The sequence below is a fragment of the Triticum urartu genome, chromosome 2 (genome assembly GCF_003073215.2).
Source record: "Triticum urartu cultivar G1812 chromosome 2, Tu2.1, whole genome shotgun sequence".
Classification (NCBI taxonomy): Eukaryota; Viridiplantae; Streptophyta; class Magnoliopsida; order Poales; family Poaceae; genus Triticum; species Triticum urartu.
This window is the reverse complement of record NC_053023.1, coordinates 707762978-707777937: the sequence shown is the minus strand read 5'-3', so window position 1 is coordinate 707777937 and position 14960 is coordinate 707762978. Positions and strand designations below refer to the sequence as shown.

Below are 14960 nucleotides of genomic sequence, written 5' to 3'. Positions count from 1 at the left end.
AATCTGCAAGTTGTTCCTCAAGGTTTCCTCGCCAACCTTCAAGTCTCTCCTACCTTGGAAGACCAGATTCGCCAAGCTCAGCTTCTTGATGCTATGGTGAAAAAGGTGAAGATTGGGATTGCCAAGAGTCAACCCAAGTACAAGTGCTACCACCTTGATGACAAGGATACTCTCTTCTTCGAGGATCGTATTGTTGTGCCCAAAGGTGACCTTCATAAAGTGATCATAAACGAGGCTCACAATTCTCTCCTCTCCATCCACCCTGGGAGCACGAAGATGTATCAGCACCTCAAGCAGGCTTATTGGTGGACTCGAATGAAGCGCGAGATTGCTCAGTTCGTGAATGAATGTCATGTCTGCAGAAGAGTGATGGAAGAACACCAAAGGCCAGCTGGTCTCCTCCAACCTCTTGCCATTCCAGAATGGAAGTTTGACCACATTGAGATGGACTTCGTGACTGGGTTTCCAAAGTCCAAACGTGGCAATGATGCTATATTCGTTGTCATCGAGAAACTCACTAAAGTGGCTCACTCTCTACCTATCAAAGAGTCAATCACTGCAGCTCAATTGGTGGAACTCTATACCTCTCGAATTGTCTCTCTGCACGGTATTCCACAAGTGATCTCTTCAGACCGTGGCAGCATCTTTATCTCCAAGTTTTGGGATTCTTTTCAGAAGGCCATGGCACCAACATCCGCTTCAGCACAGCTTTCCATCCTCAAACTAGCGGTCAAGTCGAGCGTGTCAACCAGATTCTTGAAGATATGCTCAGGGCTTGTGTGATCTCCTTCGGCATGAAGTGAGAGGACTATCTTCCATATGCTGAATTCTCCTACAACAACAGTTTTCAAGCAAGTTCGGGCAAGGCCCCATTTGAAATTCTGTATGGCAGGAAGTGCCGTACCCCTCTCAACTGGTCCGAAACCGGCGAACGTCAACTTTTGGGAAATGACTTAATCACAGAGGCAGAGGAAATGTGCAAAGTCATTCGAGATAACCTCAAAGCAGCCCAATCCCGCCAGAAGAGCTACTATGATAGTAAGCACCGTGATTTGGCTTTCGAGATCGGAGATCATGTTTACCTCCGCGTCTCTCCAATGAAAGGTACTCGTCGCTTCGGTATCAAAGGGAAGCTTTCCCCTAGATACGTGGGCCCTTTCAAGATCGTCAGCAAGAGAGGCGATCTCTCCTATCAACTCGAGCTTCCTTCAAACTTTGCAAATGTGCATGACGTGTTCCATGTCTCTCAGCTCCGAAGGTGCTTCAAGACTCCTGACCGCACCGTCAACTTCGAGGACATTGAGCTCCAAGAAGATCTCTCTTATCGTGAGCACCCCGTTGCTTTTCTTGAAGAGACTGAACACAAGACTCGCAACAAGTCAATCAAATTCCTCAAAGTCAAGTGGTCACACCATTCCGACCGTGAAGCTACCTGGGAACGCGAGGATCACCTCCGTTCTGAATACTCGGCGTTCTTTCAGTGCTAGATCTCGGGACGAGATCCTTTCATAGTGGTGGAGTGTTGTAACACCCCGGATATGATTTTCCCAATATGTACTCCAACTCATGCCGTTTCCGGCGTTAAGTTATTTTATTTTCTCGGGTTCAGCTTTTTGCCTCCGTGTGCTGTTGTCGTTGTCATGCATCTCATATCATGTCATCATGTGCATTGCATTTGCATACGTGTTCATCTCATGCATCCGAGCATTTTCCCCGTTGTCCGTTTTGCATTCCGGCGCTTCGTTCTCCTCCGGTGGCCATTTCTACCTTTCTTTCGTGTGTGGGGATTAAACATTTCCGGATTGGACCAAGACTTGCCAAGCGGCCTTGGTTTACTACCGGTAGACCGCCTGTCAAGTTTCGTACCATTTGGACTTCGTTTGATGCTCCAACGGTTAACCGAGGGACCGAGAAGGCCTCGTGTGTGTTGCAGCCCAACACCCCTCCAAGTTGGCCAAAACCCACCAACACCCTCTCCATCATCTAGAGCGTTCGATCACGATTGCGTGGCCGAAAACCGCACCTCATTTGGACACTCCTAGCTCCCTCTACCTCTATATAAAGACCCCTCCGAATTTCTCCTTCTCCTTCCCCCCGAAACCCTAGCTCCACTCATCATCGCGCACCGCCGGACAAAACTGCCACCGACGGACACGTCCGGATCCACCCCGCCGCCGCCACGTGGCGCTCCGCCATTCGCCCGCGCCCCCGTGACCACATCGCCGTCTCCCGCACGATGGGCCCGCAAGGCCCGTCCGGGGCCCTCCCCGGCCCGGCAGCGCCGCCCGCCTGCCGCATCACCGCGCCGCCCGCGCCTTCGTCTTCTCCGGCCGTGGCGCCCCAGCGCCGCCTCGCCTCCATCACCGGCGGCATGCGCCACCGCGCCGCAGCGAGCCCCGCCGGCGACCGCCTCGTCCTTGGCGGTAGGAGCCGCGCCGCCACCGGCCTCCGCCCCGACGTCCTCGCTCCGGTCGCCCTCGTCAACTCCGGCGAGCAATCCGGCCATCCTCGAAGTCCATGCCGCTGCTACAGTAACCGGATCTACATCTGGAATTTGGATCGGTTGACCTTTTTGCCCGAAACCCTAATTATTTGGCTATGTTCATCGCGTCGTAACTTTGCATCCGTAGCTCCATTTTGGGCATATAGCATATCAAAATGTTCGCCTCAGAGAGCACATCATTTCATCTCATTGCATCATTTTCATTTGAGTTCATCTTGATGCCCGAAATGCTGTTAGAAGAATGCTTTTTGAGATAATTGGCAGATCTGCTGCTCCAATTAGATATTTGTCATTTTTGCCATGATTTTTGTGTGCATGATATGCCCCTCAGCTCTACATGAGTTTTCCTATATGTTTTGCCATCTATCCAGAGGTGCAACCCATGTATTTTTGTAATGTGTGTGGTGACTAGCACAAGCTTGCAAAGTGGTGCATTCGTTAATGCTGATTTCAGGGACTTAGCATTTCCACTAAGTCCTTGATCTGTTTATCTCAATATGCCATATGTTCATGTTGTTTGCTAGTGATCCGTGCCTCTTTTGAGGATGGTCAATAAGGATGTTTTGTTAATCTTGTAGTGCTCTATCCATCCATGTATTTTTTGCAATTATGGAGCACCCTAGCTTGAGTCAATCGAGCTCTACTTTTTCCATTTCATGAATCTGGGCATATTGTCTACTTGTTAGCAATTTTGCCGAGGATGTTGTAGTTGATCCGTGCTTGCTATGCTATTGTTCTTGCCATGTCTAGCTTGTATAATGTGTATTATTGATGGGTGTATGCGTAGATTGTCATGACTTGCTCTGTAGTGAGTGCATCGAGCTCGCAAACATGCCTACTTGATATTTGATTTGCATGCTCCAGTTTTTCACTAAGTCTGTGATCTGATTATGTTTTTGCCATGTTCACATGCTTGCAAATGTATTTTCTGATCCCTTTTAGCTCAAGGTCACTAAGGGACTTTTGTTAAGCTCTTTGAGTAGCTCCAATCCATGCTTTACTTTGCCATGTTCAGGTCCTGTAGTATATAGTTTTCATGCTCCAAAGTGTGCTACCTGATCTGAAATTCCAGACAAGTATTAATTTCACTAAGTCTGAAATCTGTTTACCAAATGCATTTTTGCCATGCTTATTTGAACCTGTAAATGGATGAATTGGCCGTAGCTCAGTGTTCCTCTTTTGTTAAGCATCATGAATGGATCCCTGCAATGTATTTTGATGCCATGTTTGGGTGTTTTAGCATGTTCATCTTGATGCATTTAGATGGCTACTTGCTGCAAATCGCAGACCGTTGTCATATTTAAATTGCTTGCCATTTCCAAACCGTAACTCCGATTCCGGCGTTCTTTATATTGTTTTCAAGCGATTTCATCTCACCTTTCCAATGGAACACTTGGATTTCCAAGTTGAGGCCAGGTTCATGCATTCCTTGTCAAATCTTGCATATGCATCGCATATCGCATCCCGCATAGCATACCATGTTTGCATCTTGTTGTTTGAGTTTGCACGTGGTTGATTGTGTCCTTGTTGCTTGTTTGTCTTGTTTGGGTAGATCCAGGAGACGAGTTCGCTAACGAGGAGCCCGTTGAGTTTGCTTTCGAGGATCCAGTCAACTCTGGCAACTTTGTAGGCAAGATGATCATACCCTCGAAATCACTACTATCTTTGCTTTGCTAGATGCTCGCTCTTTTGCTATGCCTATGCTACGATGCCTACCACTTACTTTTCATGCCTCCCAAATTGCCATGGCAAACCTCTAACCCACCATGTCCTAGCAAACCGTTGATTGGCTATGTTACCGCTTTACTCAGCCCCTCTTATAGCGTTGCTATTTGCAGGTGAAGATTGGAGACCGTTCCTTGTTGGAACATTATTTACTTGTTGGGATATCATTATATTATCTTGTTATCTTAATGCATCTATATACTTGGTAAAGGGTGGAAGGCTCGGCCTCTCTCCTAGTGTTTTGTTCCACTCTTGCCGCCCTAGTTTCCGTCGTATCAGTGTTATGTTCCCGGATTTTGCGTTCCTTACGCAGTTGGGTTATAATGAGAACCCCTTGATAGTTCGCCTTGATTAAAGCTTTTCCAGCAATGCCCAACCTTGGTTTTACCATTTGCCACCTAGCCTCTTTTTCCCTTGGGTTTCCGGAGCCCGAGGGTCATCTTATTTAAACCCCCCCCCCCCCGGGGCCAGTGCTCCTCTAAGTGTTGGTCCAAACAGAGCCACTTGCAGCGCCAGCTCGGGGCAACTCGAGGGTTGGTTTTAGTTGTACGTAGTGTTCATCTGAGTGTGCCCTGAGAACGAGATATGTGCAGCTCCTATCGGGATTTGTCGGCACATTCGGGCGGTGTTGCTGGATTTGTTTTAACTTGTCGAAGTGTCTTGTAGAACCGGGATACCGAGTCTAATCGGAATGTCTCGGGAGAAGGTCTATTCCTTCGTTTACTGTGAGAGCTTGTCATGGGCTAAGTTGGGACTCCCCTGCAGGGATTTGAACTTTCGAAAGTCGTGCCCGCGGTTATGGGCAGATGGGAATTTGTTAATGTCCGGTTGTACATAACTTGAACCTTAACTTAATTAAAATGAATCAACTGTGTGAGTTACCATGATGGTCTCTTCTCGGCGGAGTCCGGGAAGTGAACACGGTGTTGGAGTAATGCTTGCCTCAGGTTGTTCTCTAGTTATTCGTTCGCGCTTTGCCTTCTCTTCTCGCTCTCTTTTGCGGACAGGTTAGCCACCATATAAGTTAGTCGCTTGTTGTAGCTCCACATATTTACCTTGCCTTACCTATAAGCTTAAATAGTCTTGATCGCAAGGGTGCGAGATTGCTGAGTCCCTGTGGCTCACAGATTACTTCCAAACCAGATGCAGGGCCTGATGACTCCGTTCCAGATGACGCGCTTGAGCTCAAGTGGGAGTTCGACGAGGACTCTCGTCGTTACTATGTGTCTTTCGCTGATGATCAGTAGTGGTGCCCAGTTGGGGCGATAGGGACCATGTCGCATGTTGGGTTCATCTTTCATTTTGGCGCCATAGTCGGGCCATGAGTGATTGGTTGATGTAATGCTATTTATGTACTCTGATTGACGTGGCGAGTGTAAGCCAACTATGTATCTCCCCTTTTATTATATATATATATATATATATATATATATATATTACATGGGATGTTGTGAAGATTGCCTAACTTGCGACATTGCTTTCAATGCGGTTATGCCTCTAAGTCGTGCCTCGACACGTGGGATATATAGCCGCATCGAGGGCGTTACAAGTTGGTATCAGAGCCTTCCCCGAACTTAGGAGCCCCATTGCTAGATCGTTATTAGCGACCGAGTTGTGTCTAGAAAAATGTTTTGTGTCATTTAGGAATTATATATCAGAGAGTTTAGGAATTATTTTTACTCCCCAGTCCCTTCATCGCTCTGGTAAGGCATACTGACGTAGAGTTTTGACTCTTCTCTTCTCAAATTTCACTAAAAAAAATTTAGGATCACGCGGGTATCTTGGAATCGTTTCGATGGTTTTGTAACGAGAACATTGTTCTTGGTGCCTCCTATCTTTAGGGGTTGTGGCAGTGTCCCGGGGAGTTGAGCTCCAAGGTGTTGTCATCACAATTTTATCGTTGCAGTTCTGGAATACCTGAGTTTAGTACGCCGACATCGAAAATCTCTTTCATGCAGTTCGTTGGTGAGATAACCTCGACGCCACCCAGTACTGGGGACGGAGTTCGGGAGTATCGCCATAAATTGTATAACGGATGCTTTTCGAAGGTTGAGGTAGATGTTTTCCGAAGTTTTTCTCGGTTATGTGTTGAAGGATGGATACAGCTGGATGTAGGATTTGCTAGATTTGGGTGAGATATTATGCTTCCCCTGTATCCCCAACACCTGATTGCATAACCGGAAAGGTTCGGGAGTTTCATAGGTGGGAATTCCTGTAGCTCTAGTTCTTCTTCCACGGATATTTGGTTTGAGATTGGGATTTCTTACCGAGTATTCGTTCTTGATCCATACCTTGTTGATTTATTCCTCTACCTAAATTCTAAGTGGCTTCTCAATTTATGGATATGTGACCATTTCAAGTGGAATGCATTCGTTCATTTTATTTGGATGTGAAGACTATATGTTGCAATTTCTACCCGTTTGATTCAACTTCATTTTAGCTGTCAATGTGCTAACGGTTGTCACCCTCTTCAGGATGGCTCCCGCTAAGAGCACCAATCAGAATCAGAATCAGGATCCGCCACCACCTCCACCTCCTCCGGAGGCATGGCAAGCTGTGATGGCTGCAACCAATGCAAACACACAGTTGATCATGCAAATTCTTCAAGAGCGCTATCAAGCGAACCAAGGCAACAATCAGAATCACTTTGCTACACTCAACCAGTTCCTTGCTAACGGGCCAAAGACTTTCAGCAATTGTGTTGAGGCAGCTGATGCTGACGATTGGCTCGTGGATCTGTGCAAGCATTTCGAGTGCAGTAACGTCAGGCCTGAGGACTTTGTCAAGTTCGCTTCCTTCCAACTCAAAGACCAAGCTGCAGAATGGTTCCAGCAGTACAAGAATTCTAGAGGAGGCCGTGTGATTACCTGGGATGAATTCCGTCAAGATTTCAAAGCTCATCATATCCCTCAGAGCGTGGTTGAAAGAAAGCGTGAGGAATTCCGCAACCTGAAGCAAGGCTCTTTGTCTGTCTATGACTACAACAAGTTGTTTCAGAAGCTCGCCCGCTTTGCTAAGAAGTACGTCCCTGATGAGAAGAGTATGATATACCAGTTCAGGGCTGGTCTCAGAGAAGAAATCCAGCTAGCTCTTGTTCTCTTTGAGCCCTTGAGGTACGATGAGTTCTACAACATGGCATTGAAGCAAGAGACTGCTCAACTGAGTTGTGATCCTTCCAAGAAGCGAGTCAGAGATGCTACTCCTTCTTCCTCTACTCAATTGGCCAAGCAGCAGAAGTATTGGCTTCCTCCTCCTCCGTTCCGTCAGCCGTATCAGAAGAGCAAAGGTGGCAGTGGATCTTCCCCCCCCCCCCACCCCGGCTTTTAGAACAAGACTTCATCTCAAGATCCAAGATCGAGTGCTCCATATCACCGTCCGCTTTCAGAGGTCACGTGCAACAAGTGCCAACAGAAGGGTCACTATGCCAACAAGTGCTTCAACTAGAGACGTCTTCCTCCTCCTCCTGTGAGATCGGGAAGTATAGTTGTGGTAAAGCATAACCCCAAGCACGCCAAGGTCAATTTGCTGAATGCAGCTCAGGCAGAGGACTCGCCAAATGTCATCATGGGTAACCCTCCTGTTAACAATATTCCAGCTAAAGTTCTTTTTGACACCAGTGCATCGCTTTCTTTTATTTCAACACCATTTATTGCCAAGCATGATTTTGTGACCGAAATGATTCCTGTCCCGTTGAAGATTGTGTCTCCGGGCAAGCAAATGACTTCTAACAATTGCGTCCCGGATGTCTCTATCACGTTGGGCGATTACAAGTTTCTTTCTTCTCCGGTGGTTCTTGGTAACTCGGATATTGATCTTATTCTCAGGATGGACTGGCTTTCTAAGCACAAGGCGCATCTTGATTGTGCAGCCAGGCAGATTCAATTGACTTATTCGTCTGAGGATGTAATTGTCTTTGCCGCTCGTGATGCTACCATCCGTCTGTTTTCTCTCAATGAGAAGGGTGAACTGGATGCCATCTCGCAAATTCCAGTCGTTTGCGACTATCAAGACGTCTTTCCAGAAGAGCTTCCAGGAATGCCTCCGCACCGGCCAGTTGAATTCGTCATCGATCTTGAGCCTAGCACGGAACCGGTGTGCAAACGTCCTTACAAGCTCGGACCTGAAGAGTTGAAGGAGCTGAAGAAACAACTCGATGTTCAAGAGAGAATGGGTCTCATCCGACCTAGTTCTTCTGCGTGGGGTTGTGGTGTTCTTTTTGTGAAGAAGAAGGATGGAACGGACGGACTTTGTGTTGACTACCGTCCATTGAACAAGAAGACTATCAAGATCAAATACCCACTTCCCAACATCAACGAGCTGTTCGAACAACTCAAAGGTGCCCAAGTATTCTCCAAGCTTGATCTCCATATGGGTTATTACCAGATTCGAATCCGTGAGCAAGATATTCCCAAGACGGCTTTCAGGACAAGCTTTGGTTCACATGAATACACTGTCATGTCTTTTGGCCTCGTCAACGCTCCTCTGACTTTCTCTCGCATGATGAACTTCATCTTCAATGCCTACACCAATGACTTCGTTTTGGTCTATCTCGACGACATTCTGGTCTTTTCAAAGAACAAGGAAGATCATGCCAAGCACTTGCGTTTGGTACTCGATAAGCTCAGGGAACACAAGTTCTACGCCAAGTTCTCCAAGTGCGAATTTTGGCTCGATGAGGTTCTTTATCTTGGTCATATCATCTCTGCCAAGGGCATTGCGGTGAATCCTGAGAAGGTGTCTGCAATTATGAAATGGGAACCACCTCAGAACGTGAAGCAACTCCGTAGCTTCCTCGATCTCGCAAGCTACTGTCGAAGATTCATTGAAAACTTTTCTAAGATCGCGAAGCCTCTCTCAAATATTCTCCAGAAGCACGTCAAGTACGTTTGGTCTCCGGAATGTGACATCGCTTTCAACACTTTGAAAGAGAAATTGGTCACTGCTCCAGTTCTGACTCCTCCTGATGAATCCAAACCGTACGAGGTCTTTTGCGATGCCTCTCTCCAAGGTCTTGGCGCAGTGTTCATGCAAGAGAAGAAAGTTGTGGCTTATACCTCTTGCCAGTTGAAGCCCAACGAGAAGAACAACCCCACTCATGACCTCGAGTTGGCGGCAGTTGTGCATGCTCTTTTGACTTGGAGACATCTCTTATTGGGAAGAAAAGTGGACATTTTCACTGACCACAAGAGTCTCAAGTACATCTTCACTCAGCCTAATCTCAACCTTAGGCAAACTCGATGGGTCGAAATGATTCAAGAGTATAATCCGAGTATCGAGTATACTCCAGGCAAGGCTAATGTGATTGCTGACGCATTGAGCAGGATGGCTTATTGCAACAGTCTGATTCTCAAGCCTTATCAACCCGAGCTTTGTGAAGCTTTCCGCAAACTTAATCTGCAAGTTGTTCCTCAAGGTTTCCTCGCCAACCTTCAAGTCTCTCCTACCTTGGAAGACCAGATTCGCCAAGCTCAGCTTCTTGATGCTATGGTGAAAAAGGTGAAGATTGGGATTGCCAAGAGTCAACCCAAGTACAAGTGCTACCGCCTTGATGACAAGGATACTCTCTTCTTCGAGGATCATATTGTTGTGCCCAAAGGTGACCTTCGTAAAGTGATCAGGAACGAGGCTCACAATTCTCTCCTCTCCATCCACCCTGGGAGCACGAAGATGTATCAGGACCTCAACCAGGCTTATTGGTGGACTTGAATGAAGCGCGAGATTGCTCAGTTTGTGAATGAATGTGATGTCTGCAGAAGAGTGAAGGCAGAACACCAAAGGGCAGCTAGTCTCCTCCAACCTCTTGCCATTCCAGAATGGAAGTTTGACCACATTGAGATGGACTTCGTGACTGGGTTTCCAAAGTCCAAACGTGGAAATGATGCTATATTCGTTGTCATCGACAGACTCACTAAAGTGGCTCACTTTCTGCCTATCAAAGAGTCAATCACTGCAGCTAAATTGGCGGAACTCTATACCTCTCGAATTGTCTCTCTGCACGGTATTCCATAAGTGATCTCTTCAGACCGTGGCAGCATCTTTACCTCCAAGTTTTTGGATTCTTTTCAGAAGGCCATGGGCACCAACATCCGCTTCAGCACTGCTTTCCATCCTCAAACTAGCGGTCAAGTCGAGCGTGTTAACCAGATTCTTGAAGATATGCTCAAGGCTTGTGTGATCTCCTTCGGCATGAAGTGGGAGGACTGTCTTCCATATGCTGAATTCTCCTACAACAACAGTTTTCAAGCAAGTTCGGGCAAGGCCCTATTTGAAATTCTGTATGGCAGGAAGTGCCGTACCCCTCTCAACTGGTCCGAAACCGGCGAACGTCAACTTCTGGGAAATGACTTAATCACAGAGGCAGAGGAAATGTGCAAAGTCATTCGAGATAACCTCAAAGCAGCCCAATCCCGCCAGAAGAGCTACTATGATAGTAAGCACCGTGATTTGACTTTCGAGATTGAAGATCATGTTTACCTCCGCGTCTCTCCAATGAAAGGTACTCGTCGCTTCGGTATCAAAGGGAAGCTTCCCCTAGATACGTGGGACCTTTCAAGATCGTCAGCAAGAGAGGCGATCTCGCCTATCAACTCGAGCTTCGTTCAAACTTTGCAAATGTGCATGACGTGTTCCATGTGTCTCAGCTCCGAAGGTGCTTCAAGACTCCTGACCGCACCGTCAACTTCGAGGACATTGAGCTCCAAGAAGATCTCTCTTATCGTGAGCACCCCGTTGCTATTCTTGAAGAGACTGAACGCAAGACTCGCAACAAGTCAATCAAATTCCTCAAAGTCAAGTGGTCACACCATTCCGACCGTGAAGCTACCTGGGAACGCGAGGATCACCTCCGTTCTGAATACCCGGCGTTCTTTCAGTCCTAGATCTCGGGACGAGATCCTTTCGTAGTGGTGGACTGTTGTAACACCCCGGGTATGATTTTCCCAATATGTACTCCAACTCTTGCCGTTTCCGGCGTTAAGTTATTTTATTTTCTCGGGTTCGGGTTTTTGCCTCCATGTGTTGTTGTCGTTGTCATGCATCTCATATCATGTCATCATGTGCATTGCATTTGCATACGTGTTCATCTCATGCATTCAAGCATTTTCCCCGTTGTCCGTTTTGCATTCCGGCGCTTCGTTCTCCTCCGGTGGCCATTTCTACCTTTCTTTCGTGTGTGGGGATTGAACATTTCCGGATTGGACCGAGACTTGCCAAGCGGCCTTGGTTTACTACCGGTAGACCGCCTATCAAGTTTCGTACCATTTGGACTTCGTTTGATGCTCCAACGGTTAACCGAGGGACCGAGAAGGCCTCGTGTGTGTTGCAGCCCAACACCCCTCCAAGTTGGCCCAAAACCCACCAAAACCCTCTCCATCATCTAGAGCGTTGGATCATGATCGCGTGGCCGAAAACCGCACCTCATTTGGACACTCCTAGCTCCCTCTACCTCTATATAAAGACCCCTCCGAATTTCTCCTTCTCCTTCCCCCCGAAACCCTAGCTCCACTCATCATCGCGCACCGCCGGACAAAACTGCCACCGACGGACACGTCCAGATCCACCCCGCCGCCACCACGTGGCGCTCCGCCATTCGCCCGCGCCCCCGTGACCACATCGCCGCCTCCCGCGCCGCGGGCCCGCAAGGCCCGTGCGGGGCCCTTCCCGGCCCGGCAGCGCCGCCCGCCTGCCGCATCACCGCACCGCCCGCGCCTTTGTCTTCTCCGGCCGTGGCGCCCCAGCGCCGCCTCGCCTCCATCGTCGGCGGCCCGCGCCACCGCGCCGCTGCGAGCACCGCCGGCGACCGCCTCGTCCTTGGCGGTAGGAGCCACGCCGCCACCGGCCTCCGCCCCGACGTCCTCGCTCCGGCCGCCCTCGTCAACTCCGGCGAGCAATCCGGCCATCCTCGAAGTCCATGTCGCTGCTACAGTAACCGGATCTAGATCTGGAATTTGGATCAGTTGACCTTTTTGCCCGAAACCCTAATTATTTGGCTATGTTCACCGCATCGTTACTTTGCATCCGTAGCTCTGTTTTGGGCATATAGCATATCAAAATGTTCATCTCAGGGAGCACATCATTTCATCTCACTGCATCATTTTCATTTGAGTTCATCTTGATGCCTGAAATGCTGTTAGAAAAATGCTATTTGAGATAATTGGCAGATCTGCTGCTCCAATTAGATATTTGTCATTTTTGCCATGATTTTTGTGTGCATGATATGCCCCTGAGCTCTACATGAGTTTTTCTATATGTTTTGCCATCTATCCAGAGGTGCAACCCATGTATTTTTGTGATGTGTGTGGTGACTAGCACAAGCTTGCAAAGTGGTGCATTCGTTAATGCTGATTTCAGGGACTTAGAATTTCCACTAAGTCCTTGATCTGTTTATCTCAATATGCCATATGTTCATGTTGTTTCCTAGTGATCCGTGCCTCTTTTGAGGATGGTCAGTAAGGATGTTTTGTTAATCTTGTAGTTCTCTATCCATCCATGTCTTTTTTTGCAATTATGGAGCACCCTAGCGTGAGTCAATCGAGCCCTACTTTTGCCATTTCGTGAATCTGGGCAGATTGTCTACTTGTTAGCGATTTTGCCGAGGATGTTGTAGTTGATCCGTGAATGCTATGCTATTGTTCTTGCCATGTCTAGCTTGTATAATGTGTATTATTGATGGGTGTATGCATAGATTGTCATGACTTGCTCTGTAGTGAGTGCATCGAGCTCGCAAACATGCCTACTTGATATTTGATTTGCATGCTCCAGTTTTTCACTAAGTTTGTGATCTGATTATGTTTTTGCCATGTTCACATGCTTGCAAATGTATTTTCTGATCCCTTTTGGCTCAAGGTCACTAAGGAACTTTTGTTAAGATCTTTGAGTAGCTCCATGCCATGCTTTACTTTGCCATGTTCAGGTCCTGTAGCATATAGTTTCTATGCTCCAAATTGTGCTACCTGATCTGAAATTCCAGACAAGTGTTAATTTCACTAAGTCTGAAATCTGTTTACCAAATGCATTTTTGTCATGCTTGTTTGAACCTGTAAATGGATGAATTGGCCGTAGCTAAGTGTTCCTCTTTTGTTAAACATCATGAATGGATCCCTGACATGTATTTTGATGCCATGTTTGGGTGCTGTAGCATGTTCATCTTGATGCATTTAGATGGCTACTTGCTGCAAATTGCAGAGTGTTGTCATATTTAAATTGCTTGCCATTTCCAAACCGTAACTCCGATTCCTGCGTTCTTTATATCGTTTTCAAGCGATTTCATCTCACCTTTCCAGCGGCACACTTAGATTTCCAAGTTGAGGCCAGGCTCATGCATTCCTTGTCAAATCTTGCATATGCATCGCATATCGCATCCCGCATAGCATAACATATTTGCATCTTGTTGTTTGAGTTTGCACATGGTTGATTGTGTCCTTGTTGCTTGTTTGTCTTGTTTGGGTAGAGCTGGGAGACGAGTTCGCTAATGAGGAGCCTGTTGAGTTTGCTTTCGAAGATCCAGTCAACTCTGACAACTTTGCAGGGAAGATGATCATACCCTCGAAATCACTACTATCTTTGCTTTGCTAGATGCTCGCTCTTTTGCTATGCCTATGCTACGATGCCTACCACTTGCTTTGCATGCCTCGCAAATTGACATGTCAAACCTCTAACCCACCATGTCCTAGCAAACCGTTGATTGGCTATGTTACCGCTTTGCTCAGCCCCTCTTATAGTGTTGCTAGTTGCAGGTGAAGATTGGAGACCGTTCCTTGTTGGAACATTATTTACTTGTTGGGATATCATTATATTATCTTGTTATCTTAATGCATCTATATACTTGGTAAAGGGTGGAAGGCTCGGCCTCTCGCCTAGTGTTTTGTTCCACTCTTGCCGCCCTAGTTTCCGTCATATCGGTGTTACGTTCCCGGATTTTGTGTTCCTTACACGGTTGGGTTATAATGGGAACCCCTTGATAGTTTGCCTTGATTAAAGCTTTTCCAGCAATGCCCAACCTTGGTTTTACCATTTGCCACCTAGCCTCTTTTTCCCTTGGGTTTCCGGAGCCCGAGGGTCATCTTATTTAAACCCCCCCCCCCCGGGCCAGTGCTCCTCTAAGTGTTGGTCCAAATAGAGCCACTTGCAGCGCCAGCTCGGGGCAACTCGAGGGTTGGTTTTAGTTGTACGTAGTGTTCATCTGAGTGTGCCCTGAGAACGAGATATGTGCAGCTCCTATCGGGATTTGTCGGCACATTCGGGCGGTGTTGCTGGATTTGTTTTAACTTGTCGAAGTGTCTTGTAGAACCGGGATACCGAGTCTGATCGGAATGTCTCGGGAGAAGGTCTATTCCTTCATTGACCGTGAGAGCTTGTCATGGGCTAAGTTGGGACTCCCCTGCGGGGATTTGAACTTTCGAAAGCCGTGCCCGCGGTTATGGGCAGATGGGAATTTGTTAATGTCCGGTTGTAGATAACTTGAACCTTAACTTAATTAAAATGAATCAACTATGTGAGTTACCGTGATGGTTTCTTCTCGGCGGAGTCCGGGAAGTGAACACGGTGTTGGAGTAATGCTTGCCGCAGGTTGCTCTCTAGTTATTCGTTCGCGCTTTTCCTTCTCTTCTCGCTCTCTTTTGCGAACAGGTTAGCCACCATATAAGTTAGTCGCTTGCTGCAGCTCCACATATTTACCTTGCCTTACCTATAAGCTTAAATAGTCTTGATCGCGAGGGTGCGAGATTGCTGAGTC

At 47.3% G+C, this 14960-nt stretch overlaps 1 pseudogene; it reads left to right on the top strand.

Moving 5' to 3' along the window:
* Window positions 1–2236: 2236 nt before the first annotated feature.
* Window positions 2237–14960, top strand: part of LOC125538069 — a 30431-nt pseudogene continuing 17707 nt past the window's right edge.